This window comes from Perissodus microlepis, chromosome 16, assembly GCF_051167445.1.
Source record: "Perissodus microlepis isolate ML-2025 ecotype Zambia chromosome 16, ASM5116744v1, whole genome shotgun sequence".
Classification (NCBI taxonomy): domain Eukaryota; kingdom Metazoa; phylum Chordata; class Actinopteri; order Cichliformes; family Cichlidae; genus Perissodus; species Perissodus microlepis.
This window is the reverse complement of record NC_140476.1, coordinates 17053548-17072539: the sequence shown is the minus strand read 5'-3', so window position 1 is coordinate 17072539 and position 18992 is coordinate 17053548. Positions and strand designations below refer to the sequence as shown.

At 39.5% G+C, this 18992-nt stretch overlaps 1 protein-coding gene across 1 annotated transcript in view; it reads left to right on the top strand.

Moving 5' to 3' along the window:
- hs6st3b (heparan sulfate 6-O-sulfotransferase 3b) overlaps positions 1-18992 on the top strand; it is an 82792-nt gene that overhangs the window by 18132 nt on the left and 45668 nt on the right. The window lies entirely within an intron of this gene.

The window sequence follows — 18992 nt, the reverse complement described above, 5'->3', positions numbered from 1 at the left end:
AGTGCAGTACTGGTGGTTGGGAGCTGGCAGCTTTCCCACTCTGCCCACAAATTCACCTCCACTAAGCTTTTCTGTCATGACTACCAGCCAATCCAGTGTGTTTTCCCTAAGACTGTGTCAGAGGAATAAGCCTATGAGAGTAATTGGGAAGCAGGTACCATAAAGTCTCCCCTGTGAGGCAGGATCAGTGTGTTTAGAAGTGTGCTTTGTGTGGAATGCCAGAGGGTCGAACGTGTAAAGATATTGTCCTCCAATCCTCATATGCCAAGGCCACTTAATTGGCAAAGCAATGGTTCTTTATTGAATAGAGGTCAAAAAATAACTGCCTTTTTACGCTTAACCTCAATTTTTCTCACTGAAAACAGTTTAGACAAACAATTGGGCTCTGCTTCTTTGTGGCATATTATGCCTACAGCATGGCTAGGGCATTTTGCCAGAGCTCACAAGCTGATTTCAGAGGAGTTAGAGCTTGAGCACATTCGCTGCAGGAATATTACAGCAATTGATTTTTTTTTCTTTTTCTGTCACAAATTGCTTTTGCTTAGCACTGTCCATGATTCGAATAGGTTGGTGACTGCAGCATGCATCCAACAAAGCTGCAGGTTTTACTTTGTTGCAGCATTTTACAGTTATAATACAGCTATTTGTGCAAGCTATATTAACATGTGCAGACATTGTGCTTTTTCATCTCTGAGCCTTTAAACTACTATCATCAATAGTTTATCAACTCTTCGTGCATGTACCTGCATCTTAAGCTCATTTAATTTCAGCGACAGCAATTACCTGATTAATCAATTAGAAGATTAGGAATGATCAGAAGATTTATAATCAGTAAACTCTTTGTTAAGCCAAAATACCATAAGATATTGGTTGGTTTCTCTGACTCTGTCTAATAATATCTTTGGGTTTTTGGGTGACAAAAGGAAACAAGAAATTGGATGGATTTTGTTTTCCATGAAAACTTGACCTCTGACCTTAACCTTAAAGTCAAGACACTGACTTTCAAACTCGTTTGAAATTTTTAGTAGATACACCTATGCATGTCCACGCTACCGCCCGGCTAAGAGGTAAAAAACCAAAGCAAAACAACGGGTGCAATCAAACATTATTATTGAAAAATCTGCCATCATATATGGAAATAAAATATGGAAGGCAAAAAATAGAGCTTTAAACACAACCTGAACTCTCTTAGCTTTTTTTAAACCACCTGCTGCTAGTAACAGAGCGTCTGATGATACAAATTTGAAATGACTTCTTCCCTAAATCTTCGTTATGTATAGACACACTACTGGTTTGTCCTTGCTTCGATGATTATTAGGTCAATGTTAAGGGGCCTTAAGAAAGACTGGAAAAACCCTTGTTTAAGACCACTTTTAAAAATTACATGAAAGTCTAGCTCCATTACGGCACAATACTAATAACCCTACTTTTGCATTTTTAAAAATCTAACTAGATCATTAGAAAACTTCCTGTGGTGAGAAAAAAGTGCATAAAGTTTTGCTGATACAACCCTAGTATGTATAGGCTATAGGTATAAAGCAATAAAATGCTGCAAAGCAGCAAAAAAAACCCCAACTTTGCCCTCTCCTTTGGGAGTCTTCAGTCCACAGTAGAGTAAATGAAGTCTGTATTCCTTTGGTTTACTTGAGATAGAAACTGTATTTGACTTGACCTCAGAAAAAGGGTTGTCTCCATAGGAGAGACAAACACGGGAGAAATATGGAGGATGATGATCCTGACTTTTTGGGTCTCAAAGGAACTCTGCCACCAAGTCAGTTCTATGATTTGCTTTGTCAGGAGAATAGCACAAAGATTATTTCATGCTCTCTTCACACACACACACACACATACATATATATGTATATATATGTATGTGTGTGTGTGTGTGTGTGTGTGTGTTCATCACTCTCAAACTGTTACAACTCTGTGCACATCAGACTTTGAGCACTTTTTGATTCATGAGTACTTGAGGAGTAGACTGTAGAGGTGAAGTGTGCAGTGCCACTGAGACAGCGGCATGATGGAAAGGGGTTTCCTCTTGAGAACGGCTATAAGCAGTGTGTCAGTGTTCCCCTTTGGAATGGCTCCAAAGATAGCAAGTCATGCATTACTTGTGATGAGGAGTGCGATGAACTTTCATAATATGCAGAGAAAGCGTGAGAGGATCAGAGAAAAAAATTGAGCAACAAATATACAGAAGTGTCAGTCTTCTTCTTTCTATCTCTCAATCTCTTTGTTGCTGTTTCTATGTGTCGTTTCCTGTCTTTTTCTTCTCCCCTCAGCGCCATGATCAGCTTGTCAGCACTGCCGATGCCTTTGTTCATTGAGCAAGTCGTTCCACTCAGATAGTCAATGAAACTTTGTGTCTGTGAGCCAACTAAAACGCTCAAAGTCCCAGTCATCTGTCAGGCACAGCAGTTCACTCTGCCTTCTGATAATAGCGAGGCTGAGGGGGATCCCCCCCGCAGCAGCAGCTGTCTTTTCAGGAGTAATTCATTGTGAAACATTTGATGTGTACTGAGGAGTACAAATACATGTTACCTAGCCTTTAATAGGACCAGCCATCCCGATCATATATACTCAGATCAAAGTATATCTTGTTTAATAGTTTGGCTATTGAACTGATTATAGGCTCATATTGATGTAAATGTTACATTTCATGAAACTAAAACTAGAAAAAGACTGAACGTGTATGGTTAATTTGGATTGCGAGGAGAAAGCCTCCTTTCTCTAAAAAGAACACGTGTGTTAAGTTTGTATCTGAAAGAAAAACTTCTGGAACAATGTTATTTAGACTAAAGTGGTGATGTTTGACCATAATACATGGCATCTAGTTCGGTGAAAATCAAACACAACACATCAATATAAACATCTCATACCAACTGCCAAGAGTTGGGCTTGTTCTTCAGCCACAAATCATGGAGACCTTGCAGTCACTAAGTCGAACATGAATTCCCCTGTATATATAAAAGTATGCTAGAATCAATTGTGAGTCCATCTTTCTGACAGCTAAAGCTTGGCCCAAACCACTTAGTCCAAATGTCAACCTGATTGAATGTTGTGGCAGGACTTAAGAGAGCTGTGCATAAATTAATGTACACAAACCTGAGACTGATAAAGTCATAAAGAATAATTACTTTTTTTTTTTTTTTTTTGCTGCTAAAGATGGTTGTGCAAGCTATTGAATCATGAGGTGCACCTAGTCTGTCACAGGACTCTTTAGGAATCCTATGAAGAAAATATTCACATGACTGTGAATTGATATGGAAGACGTTCTCTTTGGTCTCTTTAGCCTTTAGCATTTTGACTTGTTACCTTCTTTGATTTTTGAGGTCAGAAATGGCTACGTTTAGGGAAGATGGTCAAATGTTAATCAGCGAATGCTAACTAGCTTTGGTAAGGTGCACTGATAAATTTTACACACATTGCACAGGTAAAGATATTAGGACAATGAAATAATACAAAAATGTCACCAAAAAAGACCAAATTCATTGTGAATATGTTTAAACAGTTAACAAAATGATGAGCCATAGAATTTGTCACATTATTGGGAATACAAATGCTGCAAAAGCACAACACCACAACTACATAAACAGGTCCAGGCCAGTGATTTAGCTTAGCAGCTAGCTGGTAGCTGTAGACACAAGGTGCCTACTCTGAGAAATGAACAAAAAGGAAACAGTGACAAAATAACTGGAACTGTTGGAAAACATACTATAATTTGTGAGAGTACTACTTTAGCAGCAGATATCAATTTAACCGTTAGAAAGCTAATTTTAGCTTTGCTTTAGCTTTAGCTATCTACTCATAGGTGACTGAATTATCCTTATTTCCATATCACCCACAGTAGCTATAAAAAACTGACTTACCAATGAAAGCCTACTTGTGACTAGTTATATATATAGTTATATATATATATATATATATATATATATATATATATATATATATACATACTCAATATTCTGTTTGTATAGTTTCCCTATTGATCCTGCACATGACACCATACATCTTGCTGCCTGCATTCATTTTGCCTTCTGCCTTCTGAAAGGCTCACACTTTTGATCCCACAACTTACAACGAGATATTTTCAGGGTTATTTACCCTGTTGGTAGTGCTTTACACCATACTGCAGATTTTAGGTGCTTTTTTCACTTTTTTGCTAGTTGTTAGAAGTGGCAAAGAGACCCTTTCATGTAATACAAGTGCACCTAGCTCTCCCAGCACTGACAACCTTGACAGTGAATAGCTAACTTTAAGCCTGTGTCTCCTGCCCCTTCGTCAGGTTGACATTTTGATTTGTAAGATCAAAAAGACCACATGCACACATACTAAAAAAAAGGACAAAATAAAAGGAAAAAAGACAAAATGATGTGGCATCAGGTGACTCTGCTCTTGCAGAGACTACTGGCTGTTGGTCAAGGACAGCTGGGCCTAGATTGGACTTTTTTTAAACAAACAACCAGATGAGGTAGGTGCAGAGGCAAACTGCAGGATGTTAACATTTGATCTGTCTATTCATCTAACTCACACTGGCTTCATAGCCCCTTTTTATACACTACAAAGAATATTTTTTCTTCTGTTGAGTAGTGTGAGGTTTAATCAGAGAATGAATAGCTGCCAGCTCATGGCCCTCCATGCTGTCCTCTTTTTGCCAGCAGAGTAGTTTAGGTTACATATCTGGGATGCTCTTTGAGGCTCATCCTGTAATCTGAGCTGATCAGACTGCAACAAAAGCCAAAGGAGCACTGGAGCTGTGGAGCTATCTGGCCTGGGCATGGCTGCCGTTACAGCAGCATGACATGAAGAGGATAAATCATGGATTTTATCAGGTTAAGATCCAAGACCTCACGGGTGCACCTTTGCTCTGTAGGTGATCAGGGAAGCTGAACAGCTCTGCTCTTAAGAGATGACCCAAGGTGATAGGTGTGCTGCAGTGGACCAGGCAAAAGCAGCTATCAAAATCTTGCAGCGCAAGACTGAGCACTGGCTACATTTGTCTGATAATGATGGTCAGGAACTCCTATCTCTCCAGCCAAACTCAGTGGATGCCAACTGTCCACAAGGGAGCGGGAGGCAGGAGGGGTATCTAACACCAGTATCACTCCAAACAGGGAGAACTGTGAAAGTGAGAGAGAGAGAGAGAGGGGGAGATTCGCCTGACCCTGTTAAAGCCCCCGACATACTCCACAGCTTCACTACACTAACAAGCATCTGAAGCACGGCCCTTAACAGAAAATAGGATCCATTTGTAGCTCTTGCAGGCCACACTGGAGTTCTCAGACATCTGCTAAGCATCGCAGCCCACTCGATGTATTTCAGTTTTATTGTTTGTCACATGTGAAATGGCGACGAATTTGTGATTTACAGGGAAATAAAAAAATCTAACTCGGGGATTTGGACCAAGAGGAATGATAGACTGAGGCATGACGCGCTGGCTACCGTCTGAGCCGACGGACTAATAGAACGTCGCTGTGTCCATCTGTGGGTCCATCTGCTGTGACGAGTAGCGAATGCAGAACTAAGAGCAGCCTTCTAATTGAGGACCCAAAATCAAGATTATGGACACAAAAACTTGAGATAACACACGCACAAAAAAAATGGAATAGCTGGACTGAGAAAAAAAGAGTACTACAGACAGAAATCATTTCAGGGAGGTGGAGCGAGTTCATCTGTCTCATCTTTGTGATTACATGTACTTTAAATTAGTTTGTGGGTGAGAGTCTTTGGACATTTCTATGCATGTGTGTGCTGTATGTGTATCTGCATGCGTTCACTTAAAGGTTAAATGCCCAGCTAACTAGCAAGACTACAGAAACCCAACTCTATTTCTGTGGATATAATGCCAGTATTGATTGAACAGTTGAGGAGAAGCCTCACTGTTTGTTAGGTCTAACCTTTCTAGTGTTGCATGATGAGATCGATTTTTGATGTGCACATTATATCCATAAAGCGCACGGTTTATTTTCCCCCTTTGCTATTGATCTTGTATCATTTTGAGGCACAGTATTGAAATGAGTATGAAGATTTTTATCTGTGAGACATAACGTGGATCAATGAGGAGTAGCTTACATGATTATATTTCAGTTTTAACCAGACAGCTCAGTTTTTTGTGCATCTTTTTAACGCTATGAGCGACATTGCAGTGCACAGGAGAACATTTTTGTTTGCTTCAGTTGATAACAATAAAAAGTGCCAATTAGAGGAGTCCCCGTGAGTCCTGGGGAAAAGGTCATTGTGACAGCCTCATATTTTCACTGAATGCCCTTCACACAATGCGGAGCACCAGCTGGAGACCAAATCTTCTCACAGCGAGCACAAAACATAATGAAATTTATGTTCAGGCTAAAGCCGCAAACTGATGGTTGTCAGCATCAGCCAACCTGCGCTGACAACAGCGTGAGCTGTTAAGCAGCAGATTATACTTGTTAGATTTGTGGGAACATGCACAAAATTAACAGTGTAATTGAAAGCTGCTTCACTCCCAAAACAGGCACAATATAGGAAGACAGCAGGTGAACGAGGAGCAGGTGTGTGTGATGAAAGATGCTTTTTTTGTGGCGAGAAATTAACACCCTCTATGTCAGAGTTTCTGCAACCTGCACAGAATAGAAATTACCCAAACTGATGTAAGTTTATACACAGGCCATTTTAGTTCCTATAATATCCTATACTACAAATGCTGTTTATCACAAATAGTGTTATATTGAATGAACAATGTCTTTATTAATTATTACATTGATTCAAATATTGGATTATTTCATCTTTTTGTTAAATGTTAATGCTCACATAAAAAACACAAACTGCACCACTTTTCAATACACTCAGAAAAGGGTTTAAAATCAGGGATTTAATAATAGGTTTATGTTAAAAATGAATTGTTACATAATGTTTGTAATATATGCATATTAAAGTTTGCATATTGCAGATGATGAAAATAATGCAGATCAGCTCATTATGACTTATTGAACTATACAATAAAATTTGGGTCCTGAAGAAAACACAAGCAAATAGAAAATTGAATCAAGTAAAAGAACAAAAAACACAGAAAAAATACCCAAGTGCCTGTCTGAATAGATACATTATTGGCTGTTTTTAGGATACGTGGTACGAGGTATATCTAGAGGGCCTTGAAGACTAAGGATCCAGTTTGGAGAATAGTGAGGATCAAGATTTTAAACTGATTTCTAAAACAAATCGGAAAACAGTGCAGAAACTCTAATGGGGCTATATGAGAGAATTAATGTGTGTTTGAAGCCTTGGAGCAGCATTTTGGACAGACTGGAAGCAATTAATAGATGCTTTAGACAGACAATAAAAAAGAGCATTACAAGAATCTAAGCGAGAGGAGATGAAGCTATGAAAAAGCATCGCCAGTTTACTTTTTAAGATAACAGTCCTGAGTCAGAGACATTACTGTGAGCATCAAAAGTCAAAGACTGATCAAAAATTCACCCAAGAGTCTGAGCATTAGCTTTTACAGTTGAAGAGAAAGAACCCAGACATTGACTAATTTGGGGTAAAATGCTCTCCGGGGCAATCATTAAAGACTATGTCTTGTCTGTCTTAAGCTTAAAGAAAAACTTCCATCCAACCATTTATACCATTAAGACAGTCTTAACGGAAACACAACAGAAATAGAAAAAAACACAACACAATGCTGAGTGAAGCACAATGGACGCAGAGAAAAAAAACTCACAAAAACAACAACAACAAAACCAATTCACAAAACACAAAGGAAGTGTTTTTGGGGAGACAATACTGTCAGCTGCAGACGTGACAAGCTAACAGCAAGCGGCTAATAACAAAAATGTATCTACAGTATTATTTGAATTGTGCGATTAGTATAAGTGCTACCTTGCATCTTTTTCTCATTCAGGACACGGATGAATCCTCCACTTCTTTTAAGGGTGTCTCAGTGCAATCCTTCATATGTTTTGGTCTCTGTCAGCCACAGCTGGTCCGTCACATTACTGTCTCCCCAAAAACAATGCCTTTGTTTTTTGCGAGTATGTGTTGTGTTTTCTACTTCTATTGTCTTTTGTTCAACTTCAGCTGTGTTTTGTGTGCTTTTGCAGCATTTTCCTGCTGGTGTTTCCTTAACTTGCAAACTCCAAACTCTCCAGAGCATCCATAGGATTGCACTGGAACAAGCATATAGAGCCTAAGGGTCCATGCTGTGACATGTCAAACCTACTTTATACAATTATTATTAGGCAAGCAGGAGTCCTTGGATCAAATTTGCATGCTCTCTGTGCCCTTTTTTTGTCTCTCTAAATACCCCAGCTTCTTCCACACTCCAAAGATTTGTTTTAGGCTAATTGGCAATTCTAAATTAGTAGGTGTGAATGTAAGTGTGAATGGTTGTTTTTCTCTCTGTGTTAGTCATACGATAGACTGGCAACGTGTCCAGGGTATGCTGTTCCTAATGACAGCTGGAATAGGCTCCAGCCCCCCTTTGCATATGACCCTCAATTGGAGAAGCAGTGCATGTGTGGTAGAGTGTGACTGATGGCTGTGTTTTAATTGCTGCATTGTAGAAGAAGAAAGAACTAAGCAGAAACAGACAACTGTGTAACAACCTGCTGCTTGCCAGCCCCTCTCCAAAACACTACACCTTGCATAAAGAGGAATCCATATGCATGTACCCATGTAAGTTCACAGTGTGCATGCTCTGAAAATAGCACAGACACACAGTGTGTCCAGAAATGGTTTTGAAACGTAGCAAATACACAGCTACACAAACATAAGCATATTATACTGGACATATAGTTTCATGAGGTGCCTTGAGGCAACTATTGTTGCAATTTGGCACTATAGGAATTGAATTGAATTGAATTGAATTGAGTGATGTAATCAAATGGGATTATGTACGCAGGAAAAAGAGATAATGAGAACAATGTGGCATGATGTTATTTACACAGTAAGCTATGTGTGGTTGCAATTGTGACAAATGTCTACAGCAATGCTACTGGATGTGTAAGGCTTTACTAAGGTGTGGCATTGTTTACCATGTTTACTGTCTTAAAATGTTAGCATGTGGTGGTGCTAGTTGAAAATGTAGGGAAACATCAAAGTCAGTAACAACAACTACCAGGCAACCCACCTGGTAGTTGTTGCAGTCTCCAGCAAAGGTGTTGCTTGACAAACATTTGACCAGGATTAAACTTATATCTGCACTGAAAGCAAAAAAATAAGATCTTATGGATTTCTTAAATCACTTTGACAGCAGCCCTTTTTAGGGCCATGTGTGCCCACAGTGTTGTAGTAAAGCTGTCACCTTTGACCAGTTTACCTGCTCAGGAAGAAATTAATATGACAGACCCATTATCTACCGCTTTGCTAAAAATGTAAGACTGTTTCATAGGTGATGGCAGGAGCTCTAGTCTCTTGTAAAGAATAAACCACGCACCGCCCCAGGAAATTATTTTTCTATTCATCAGTGTTTTCCACTTTGCTTATTCTATTACATTTCATTTTCTTCCCTTTGTGATCCTTTTTCTTTTTCCTCCTAAGCTTTCATTCATTGAACTCGTGATGAAAAATAACTAATTTGCATAGATGTGAATACAGAAAAAAAGCACTAATTCAGTTCAATGTGATTTCAACCCAAATCGAAACCTGTAGAAAAAGAGCTCTGGAGATTCCAGCTGTGACTCGGCTCTCGTTCTGCATTTGTAATTCATACACCTCAGCGGCTGTCAAAAATATTAACACACAACATTTCACAATGTATACACTTCGTCATTGCTTCAAAACTTGTTCCGGCTGAAATGACAATAATTGCAGACCCAGAATCCACGAGGAAGTGTAGAGGCATCCTGTGAGTCTCGTATAATAAAGCTGAAATTTAAATATTTAAAAAGCTCCAGTGAATGAAACATCCTTGTTTAACTCTATATCACTGCTGTAGGTTTCATAATGACTGTTTTATGATTTTTTTTATTGAAAGATTCATTAAACACAGCCATACTTTCCATAGTTAAGTCCCATTAGTCTGCCTGTTTAACATAATAGGTCACAAGGTTTAGGTAGTTGTGCTTTACGCGATTATAATGAAGGGAAAATGTGCTTGCTGTAACACATTTGGTGCAGCTCAGTGATTGCTTCAAGTGAAATAGGAGTCTGTGCTCTAGCTAGAGTTCAGACAATCCCCCATTACGCTGTTTGTTGATCCTGATACCACATCTCACCTGGAAAAAAAAATCCTTCGGAGTGTACCACAGATGCAGCGCAGAATGAAGAAGAAATACAAGCTTGTTCAAAGAACATCTCTAATTAACTGAGTGGGAATAATAGGCTAAGCTGGGCACAGACACAACATTTCAGCTGCTATAGTCGTGCTCCACAGCGTCAAGAATAACCGTGCTTGCATGAGGGCTGCAACAATTATTTCTATTTATAAAAAGGTCACATAAATGTGGACAAGATACCTGTTGCATTTTCCCGGCACGCACGCTTACAGAATACTGCTTGTTTTGTCTAAACCAACAGTCCAAACCCCCAAAGTCCTTTTTTGCAACATTATGCAAAGATAAACAGCAAATCTACACAACAGAGAAGTGAAAGCAAAGAATGTTCCTCTATTTGAAAAATGACTTAAACATTTACCTGAATCAAAATAATACGTTTCCAGCAGTTGCCAGGTAGTCGTAAATACTGACTGATTATTTCTGTTGTTGTTCGTTTTCTTCTGTCTACATAAAAAAGGTAGAATGATTGCTTTGTTGTGTATATTCTTGCTATATTCAGAATAAATGTGCTATACATACACAATATGTTTTTTAAAAGGATTTCTTACAACTGCTTCATATGACAATAGAATAAATTCTCTTGTCCTGTCCATTCTTAGTTTAATGCAATGCTTTCAAAGGGAAATTGAAGCTTGTATGTAAGTTATTGTTGTGTTCAAGGAGCATGAACCTTGTGTTTCAAATCTATAAAACAGCCATGCACGCACCGTGTTGTTGTTTTTTTCTTCTTTTTGTTTGCAGACTCACTAATAACGTCTCTACAAATAGTGGAAGCTGTAATTAATCATTTAATAGCTTCCCTCTTTTAAAACAAACCCTCCAAAAAGTTCAAAACCCCAAAAAAGACCTAAAAATGTTTCCATTCACCTAAAAAAAAGGTGCTGCAGGTGGTGGTTAGCACTGTCGCCTCACAGTGAGGATGTCCTGGGTTTGGCTGGGGCTCTTCTGCACCCTCACAGTCCAAAAACATGGGTTCGGTAAATTGGTGATTCGTAAATGCCTGAGGGTGGAGATGTCTGCTTCTCTGTGTTAACCCTGTCACAGACTGGTGACCCAGGTATGAAGCCTACAAGTATGCAACCCTGAAATGAATAACTGGAAAAAGATGGATGGATGTATGCGTGGATGGGCTTCTATTGGCCAAATGAATTAAGACAGGAGCAAAGGTAGAAGTCCAGTGATGTTAAAGAGTGATTAAGCCAGTAGGTTAAGGTTGTTCTTAATGAACAGATTAATAAAACTTTGAATTTTAACTGCTTTCATTCACAAGTCAACACGTGTTGTATTTTGCACTCAACTCTAAGCCTATTTTTTTAACCAACACTTGAAGGAAAAATAATCTTAGCATATCAGAAATCTGATGATGCACCTAGTTGAACTTTACAATTTACATGTTTAATATTCAGCATACTGCATATTAATTAAATTAATTAATTAGTTGGCCAATAAAAATAAAATTACATTTTATTTATTGCTATAAAAAAGTAGAGAGAGTTGCACTTTAGCTCAGGTCAAACAGCAGTTCGACCTCACACAGCAGTAACAGTTAACTCTCCAACAGTGTTGTGTCAGGCAACTTCTCAGGTGCAAATCCAGCTTCACATTTCATGTTTGTGGGGAGACAGAAATCTGCTGATGGTGGCGCGTTCATATCTTTTTGATATTCATTCATAAAATCAAATTTAGTATGTTTGTTGATGACTCTATCGCACACTTTTGTGTCTTTTTCAGCTCAGAGGTAACTTTATGACTGCATATATTGCAGCGGTGTTATTATATAAGAACAGGGAATCTGAATCCCAGCTGCTGCTCACATGCACGTCTGTGGTTGTCAGAAAAGATCTATACTGGGTATAAAATATTGAGCGAGAAAATACGAACACAAATATGAGTACAAATCTCTGAGTTGCGATTAACCCAGCCATTAATCTGCCTTTTGTTTGTATTGTATTTTTGTGTTTTGCACCATGGCTCGCTGCTCCCATGTGGAGTGTATTGAGCTCTGCAGCGGGACCAGTGGACCACATCCAGTCTGTTGAACACAGGCGGGGGTTATTTTCTTGCAGAAGTTCAGCTCCTTCGCAGCAAGCTGTGATAGGGTCCCTGCGGGTCAAAAGAAACCCAAGCCTTTTTTAAAATACTTCACAAACAATGAGCCAAAACAATAGGACATTTTAAGTTTGGTTAGTCAGTAAGCAATAATATAAAGTCAGAACTTACTGAATGCAGAGAGCAGCAGAATATATACACAATAATCTTTTTGTATTACACTTAATGAATATGATCCCTGACTCAAAGGTCCATTTTTTTTACTCTACTATTTTGTTGAGTTTGTGTGCCAGGCTGGAAAAATCTTTTACACAGAGCTCTCCCTAGACCCAATCGGCACAGATCTCCTCCGCAGTGGATTCATGGCAGGAGCATATCAGCGATGGGCATTTGATATTGCCTCTGCAGCAGAGTCACATAATCCAGTTTGTGGCCCAAAAAAAGAATAAAAATGTTAATTCAACTGCAGCCGAATAATCCCCTGAAATAACAAGCTTAAAAGCTAAAACCCTCTATAATTTTATCTGGAATCTTCCATACACTGACACCACAATGACATCAAAGCAGGACAGGAAATGCATGGCTAACAAATCAATAGACAGAAGAGTCATATTAAGGCTTAATTCGTGGCAAAGTGGAGCTTTAGGAAAGCTGTCGGCCTCAGATGATACACACAGAGACTGAATCAGAGATATCCAGCCTGCTGTGCCACTCATCCCATTGTGGTCTGGGGCTCGAGGCTGTGTGTTATTGCACGAGTAGTTTTACACTTTATACTTCCCTTTCTCTTCATGGAGCAAATGTTAGAACGTGGTGTTGAACAAAAAACACTGAAATTGGTTTGGCTTGGACTCAAATGTCACTGGCAAGTCAATGCGAAATTAAACCAAGAAAAAACTTTTGTACGATACTAAACTGACTTCTCAGTTGTAGATTCTGTTGGTTGTTTTTCTACAAGTAAATCATATTCTACAGTTTTGCACCACATGCGGGTTTTAAGCAGCTGCTTAAGGTAGATTAATGAAAATGCTATTTTAGTCAACAAAACAAGCCTAGTATATGTTTGGAACTATGCACTTGTATAGTATGCAGTCCCACTTATCACAATTACCACTTTTAAAGTTGCATATCTGTGGAAAATTTATCGATTAAGGAGTACATTCTCTTAGAGGTAGTAGATAAATTCTACAGGCTGTGTTTGAGACATTGAGGGTGGAATTTATTTACTACAATCCTTAGGTAACCCGGCTCGGACAGTCTCGGTCGTTGTGTCCTTGGGCAAGACACTTCACCTGCTGCCTACTGGTGATGGCCAGAGGGGCCGATGGCGCGATATGGCAGCCTCGCTTCTGTCAGTCTGCCCCAGGGCAGCTGTGGCTACAACTGTAGATTGCCTCCACCAGTGTGTGAATGTGAGAGTGAATGAATAGTGGAATTGTAAAGCGCTTTGAGGGTCTCGAAAAGCGCTATATAAATGCAATCCATTATTATTATTACTTCCAGTAGGATAATGTACCATGTCACAACGCTCAAATAATATCGAACTGGTTTCTTGAACCAATAGGATGTGCGGCTGACTAATCTGAAGCAACTACCATGTCAACATGATACCAAAATCTCTCAAGAGTCCTTCCAGCACCTTCATCTACCAACCTGGTAGCATACCAACTAAAGTAGCCAATGAGTGCATGTAAATAGAGTTCAGAGTGGGTTTCCTCTACTTTTGAAATGCTAAAATGTTCGAATAAAGACAGAATTCACCCTCTAAGCTACTGTAGTTAGCCCACTTGATGTTCCTGTACCAGCCCACCTTATGCATGATTTCTACATATTTTGTTTCTAGCCACATAAATAACAGCACAATAAGATAAACAAGCCCACTGGCCATCGCTTTCCTCACAATACAGAATCAAAAGGTTGTTAAAGCCAGCCAGCTGCAGTGCAATTTAATTGAGCCTGGTTACGCTTATTAATTTTCATGCCAAGAGGTAGATGGGAAAATTGATGCTACTCTTTTATCCAGTTGCAAAATATAAACTACAGCCAGCAGCTTCTTAGCTTAGCATACAGGATGAAGGAGGATGGAACAAACAAGATACAACAAAGGCAACCTCCTACGCTGGAAAAGCAAGTCAAAAAAGAGGCGGTGAAAACCGCAGTTCTTCAACAGGCCACTTGAGGCCTGGTCCTAAAATGAGTCAGTCCCCATGGACTCTGGTGTTATAATGACCAGCTTTACAGCATTAAAAGGTATGTTTAAAGGGTGGTAAAGTTTTGCACAACAGTGTCATTTTCCCCATCATCCTTCAACATGGCCGGTATGATTGTTATGTGACCTGCCGTCTGTGCAGGTATCTGTGTGCATAAGCTCAGTGTTAACTTGATTAGCAAGCTGCATCTATAGTCTCTACGGTTAACTTAGGGCTGCACTCTCCCATCTGAATATTAGTATCACTTCTGGCACCAAAAATAAAACAACAACAAAAACACAACACCTGCCACATGATAACAGTAAGGCTTCATATCGCTCTTGTCGAAGAGACTTTTTCTGTCTTTTATTTACAGTCTGTGGTTAAAAAGTGTAAATTGGTGAGCAGTGCTGGGTGTAACGCATTACCAAGTAAGTAATCACATAGTAACATATCAATATAATGCGTTGCTGTACTAAATTCAGTAATTACGATTACAGTTACAGTTATGTTGTTACTTGCGTTACAAAGGTTCCTCGGTTATCTGAATTCCAGGTGGACAGAAAGAAAAAAACATCAAACAGACATGTTTTTCCTTCTTCTTCCACACAGACACTACAATCAGCAACACCAATGCAGCCTTTGAGGAGTGGAGATATGATCATCATAATCATATGATTGTTGGGGTTTTCTCTATTTTCTTTGTATTATTGCAGTCTTTACCTGACAACATAAAGCGCCTTGAAGCAACTATTGTTGTGATTTAGAGCTATATAAATAAAATTGAATTAAATTGAAGCACTTTTATTTTTATTGCACAAAAGAGCAAGAGCAGGATGGTAAAGTGGAAAGTGCATCCAGGACAGAAACAACTGGATTACACTGCTAACACTAACACAACTCTTTGCAAGCATCTGCAAGCACCTGCAAAAATATGCTACCTTATTTTTGATGACCCTTTGATATATGGTAGACATAATAACATTATGTAGCTCATATGCTGTTACTAAGACATAGTAAGTGAAAATAAATACATGGTGGCTGAAAAATGCAGACCAGCAGGTTCAAACTTAGGACTTTTCCAGCCAGTCAAAAGACCCAAATGCCGAAATTCAAATCAGTAAATATGTCAAGCTGCAGTCCCACTAATAGAACCTGTTTCCAGGTTTTTCTGATGATGGGAGTATTTTTATCTTTTCAAAGTGTCAGTGTTCGTGTTGAGACACCTCTCTTCGCAGAGAGAGGTGTCAAACCAAGCACCATGGTCTCAATGTGGTAATTAGACATGGAGGGCTGTAACCCAGTCTGACTCAAGGACACTTCACTCTCAGTACGGCCTCCTCTCCACCTTTAGCAATGCCTCCACTGCTCTCCCTGAATATTGCCCGGGAGACATTGTTGTGAAATGAAGCTTCATTCTTTGATTTTTATCTGTATGCTACATCAGTCCATATTAGAGCTGTCTCCATGTAGGTCCAGCACCACAGAGGAAATGAGTAATGCATTACAATCGGCGATTTCATCCTCCTTGAGTCTTGTGAGTCCCATTCTGCTTTATATACATATTAAATGCATATACCGAAATGGCTTTGAGGGTGGAAATTGAATGAGATAGTTTGAGATTGATGTTCGGAAACTCATGCACTGTCACAAAAGTGATGGCAACTTCTCTCTCCGGGCAAGATGTGGCGATGTGGTGATACCGTGTGCAGCACATACATCATAAATGGCCTGAGTGTGTCTAATGTTGCATCATGTCTGAACCGCTCTAAGCTTTCCTCTCTTTAAGCTCCATGTAGTAGTGCCATGTAGTGTAAGGAGAAGATGAGGAAGGAGGAGATGGATTAACTAGATGCTCAGCTACACAAGAAAGCCTTTTCATCCTGCTACTGAGCCGCAATGGGCAGGGACCTCACATCCTCCCAGAGACCGCAGTGGTACGCCATACAAGTAGTAATTGGCTGTGATGGCCAGATTCTAGATGGCAAACCAAGCTGAGGTGAAAAGAGAAATGCACGTGGTAATAAGTCAGAGCTATTATTCTGATCTCAGTAATCCTTTCCCTCCAGTGCTGCAAAGTCAACTTGTGCAAGGAGTCAAACTGAAATTGTCAACACCTTAATGTAGAAAAATAGAAACGCATCTCAAATTGACACGCCATTCGTTTAAAAAATAGCTTTGCTCACAACACATTGAATTTACTTACCATGGGATTTTTTTTTTCTATTTAAATTATTCAGATGCATTTTGAAAAGCACCCAGGCATTAGTTTTAAGAATTGGTGACAAACAGTCATCATATTTTGGCTCATACCTGCCATATATGAAAGGCGATCGTGGCTCAAGAGTTGGGCGTTCGCCTTGTAATCGGAAGGTTGCCGGTTCGAGCCCCGGCTTGGACAGTCTCGGTCGTTGTGTCCTTGGGCAAGACACTTCACCCGTTGCCTACTGGTGGTGGTCAGAGGGCCTGGTGGCGCCAGTGTCCGGCAGCCTCGCCTCTGTCAGTGCGCCCCAGGGTGGCTGTGGCTACAATGTAGCTTGCCATCACCAGTGTGTGAATGTGTGTGTGAATGGGTGGATGACTGGACATGTAAAGCGCTTTGGGGTCCTTAGGGACTAGTAAAGCGCTATATAAATACAGGCCATTTACAGGCCATTTACCATTATTTAAAGATGCAGTGAATAAAGCTTCTGCAATAAGTGGTCTTTTTTGTCAAAAAAGTGAAGCTTCCAGTGCTCCCACTTTTACGACTGCAATCATTCATGTTTTTCTTTTTCAATAAGTCTGTCGAACATTTAAAGGGAAGTGAAGGCACTTGTTCTTCTTCATTCTGTGAAAGCAAATCTTTCCACTGGCTCGTTCACTGTGGACTCTCAGTGATCCAAAAGCCTTCACAGTCACAGTCAGAGACTGTAGAGACGCAGAAGGCTGGACCATCTTAAAATCAAAAATAAAATGATTTTTTTTCCTTAATTGTTAGCCTGCAAATATACACAACTTTGTGCCCAACTATGCTAACGCCAAAGCTATATGAAAGGTTTTACCAGATAAGAGTTTGTGGTTTTCAGACTACAAATCAGACTCCATTAACAAGCTGGAAAAGATGGCTTTTATATAAAATAAGATAAGATAAGACCAACTATTAGTCACAGTTTAATTGGTGGTTCTAAAGGATGTTGTTTTAAATCTATATCTATCCTATCTATATATTTTGCTATAACTATACAATTCATGGTGGGGGCTGGAGCTTATCCAGATATCATGGGGCGAGAGGCAGGGTACACCCTGGACAGCTCTCCAGTCTCTGACAGGGCTAACACAGAAATACAGACAAGCATGCAAGCTCACATTCACACCTATGGCCAATTTAGAATCACCAATTAACCCAAAAAGCAAGTCTGCAGGAGGTGGGAAGGAAGCCAGACTACCAGTGAGTGAGCCTACAACAGCAGGTGAATGACACGGTGAAAACATACACACTCCACAATGAAATGCCCCAACCCAACCCCAAAGGAATTAAAACACACAACCTTCTCATATGTGTCTTTAAAAAAAAAGTCAGTTAACATCTGCAAAGCTGTAAGGGGGATTGAACAACCTTGGCCTTTATAGGTGAGGGACACTTGGGAGAATTTTAAAATACATTGTCTTTTTCCTTACTGTCAGCCCAGAGGGCGATTTCAAAAACTCCATCAAATATTGACATTTTAACTTCCACCTAATCAAAATGGTAAAAGGAGTCAGTGACACTAATGTTATTTAACCATTTGTCAGCTGCCAAACAAGTGCTTGAAGGCAGGACTTCAGAGGTCTGTGAGGAACTGAAGGTTAAACTACAGCTAAAAGACTGCATATATTAATTAGATAGATAGATAGATAGATAGATAGATAGATAGATAGATAGATAGATAGATAGATAGATAGATAGATAGATAACTACAGTAACTGTAGATGCAATATTAATTTGATGCGTGTGGTCATCGTATGCCATCTCCATATTTTATACATGTGTGTCAGAATATCAATCATTTATATCCTTTACACGCTGCATTGTTGTATCACATGCTTTAATATCACATTCTAACACTGCTGGGTGGTTGTTGCTTTCGTAGATTCCTCGACTTTACTTTCACAGGCTTTTATGTCACACGCTGCAATTTTCTTTCATCTTTGCTTTCATTTTATTTGTCAAACTGCAGGTAGCCAACCTTGCATGCCTCTTCACATATGATTTAATGCTGTTTACGGAGTCAAACATTTTGTACCTCTGCATATTTTCACACAGTGGATGAGCTGACGCAGCAGGTAGAGAGCAGGGGACAAAAAATATTGTCTGAAAAAGGCTCCATTTGAAATCTTTATTAATTTCCTGCACTTTCGCTAAACGCTCTGCAGATGTGTGAACTTTCTTTGTGCTATGGCGGTTCTGTGAAATGAAGATGACAAACAATATTCTGTAAATATAAATGAAGTGCCAAAATTTGGATGTTGAGAATGTAAA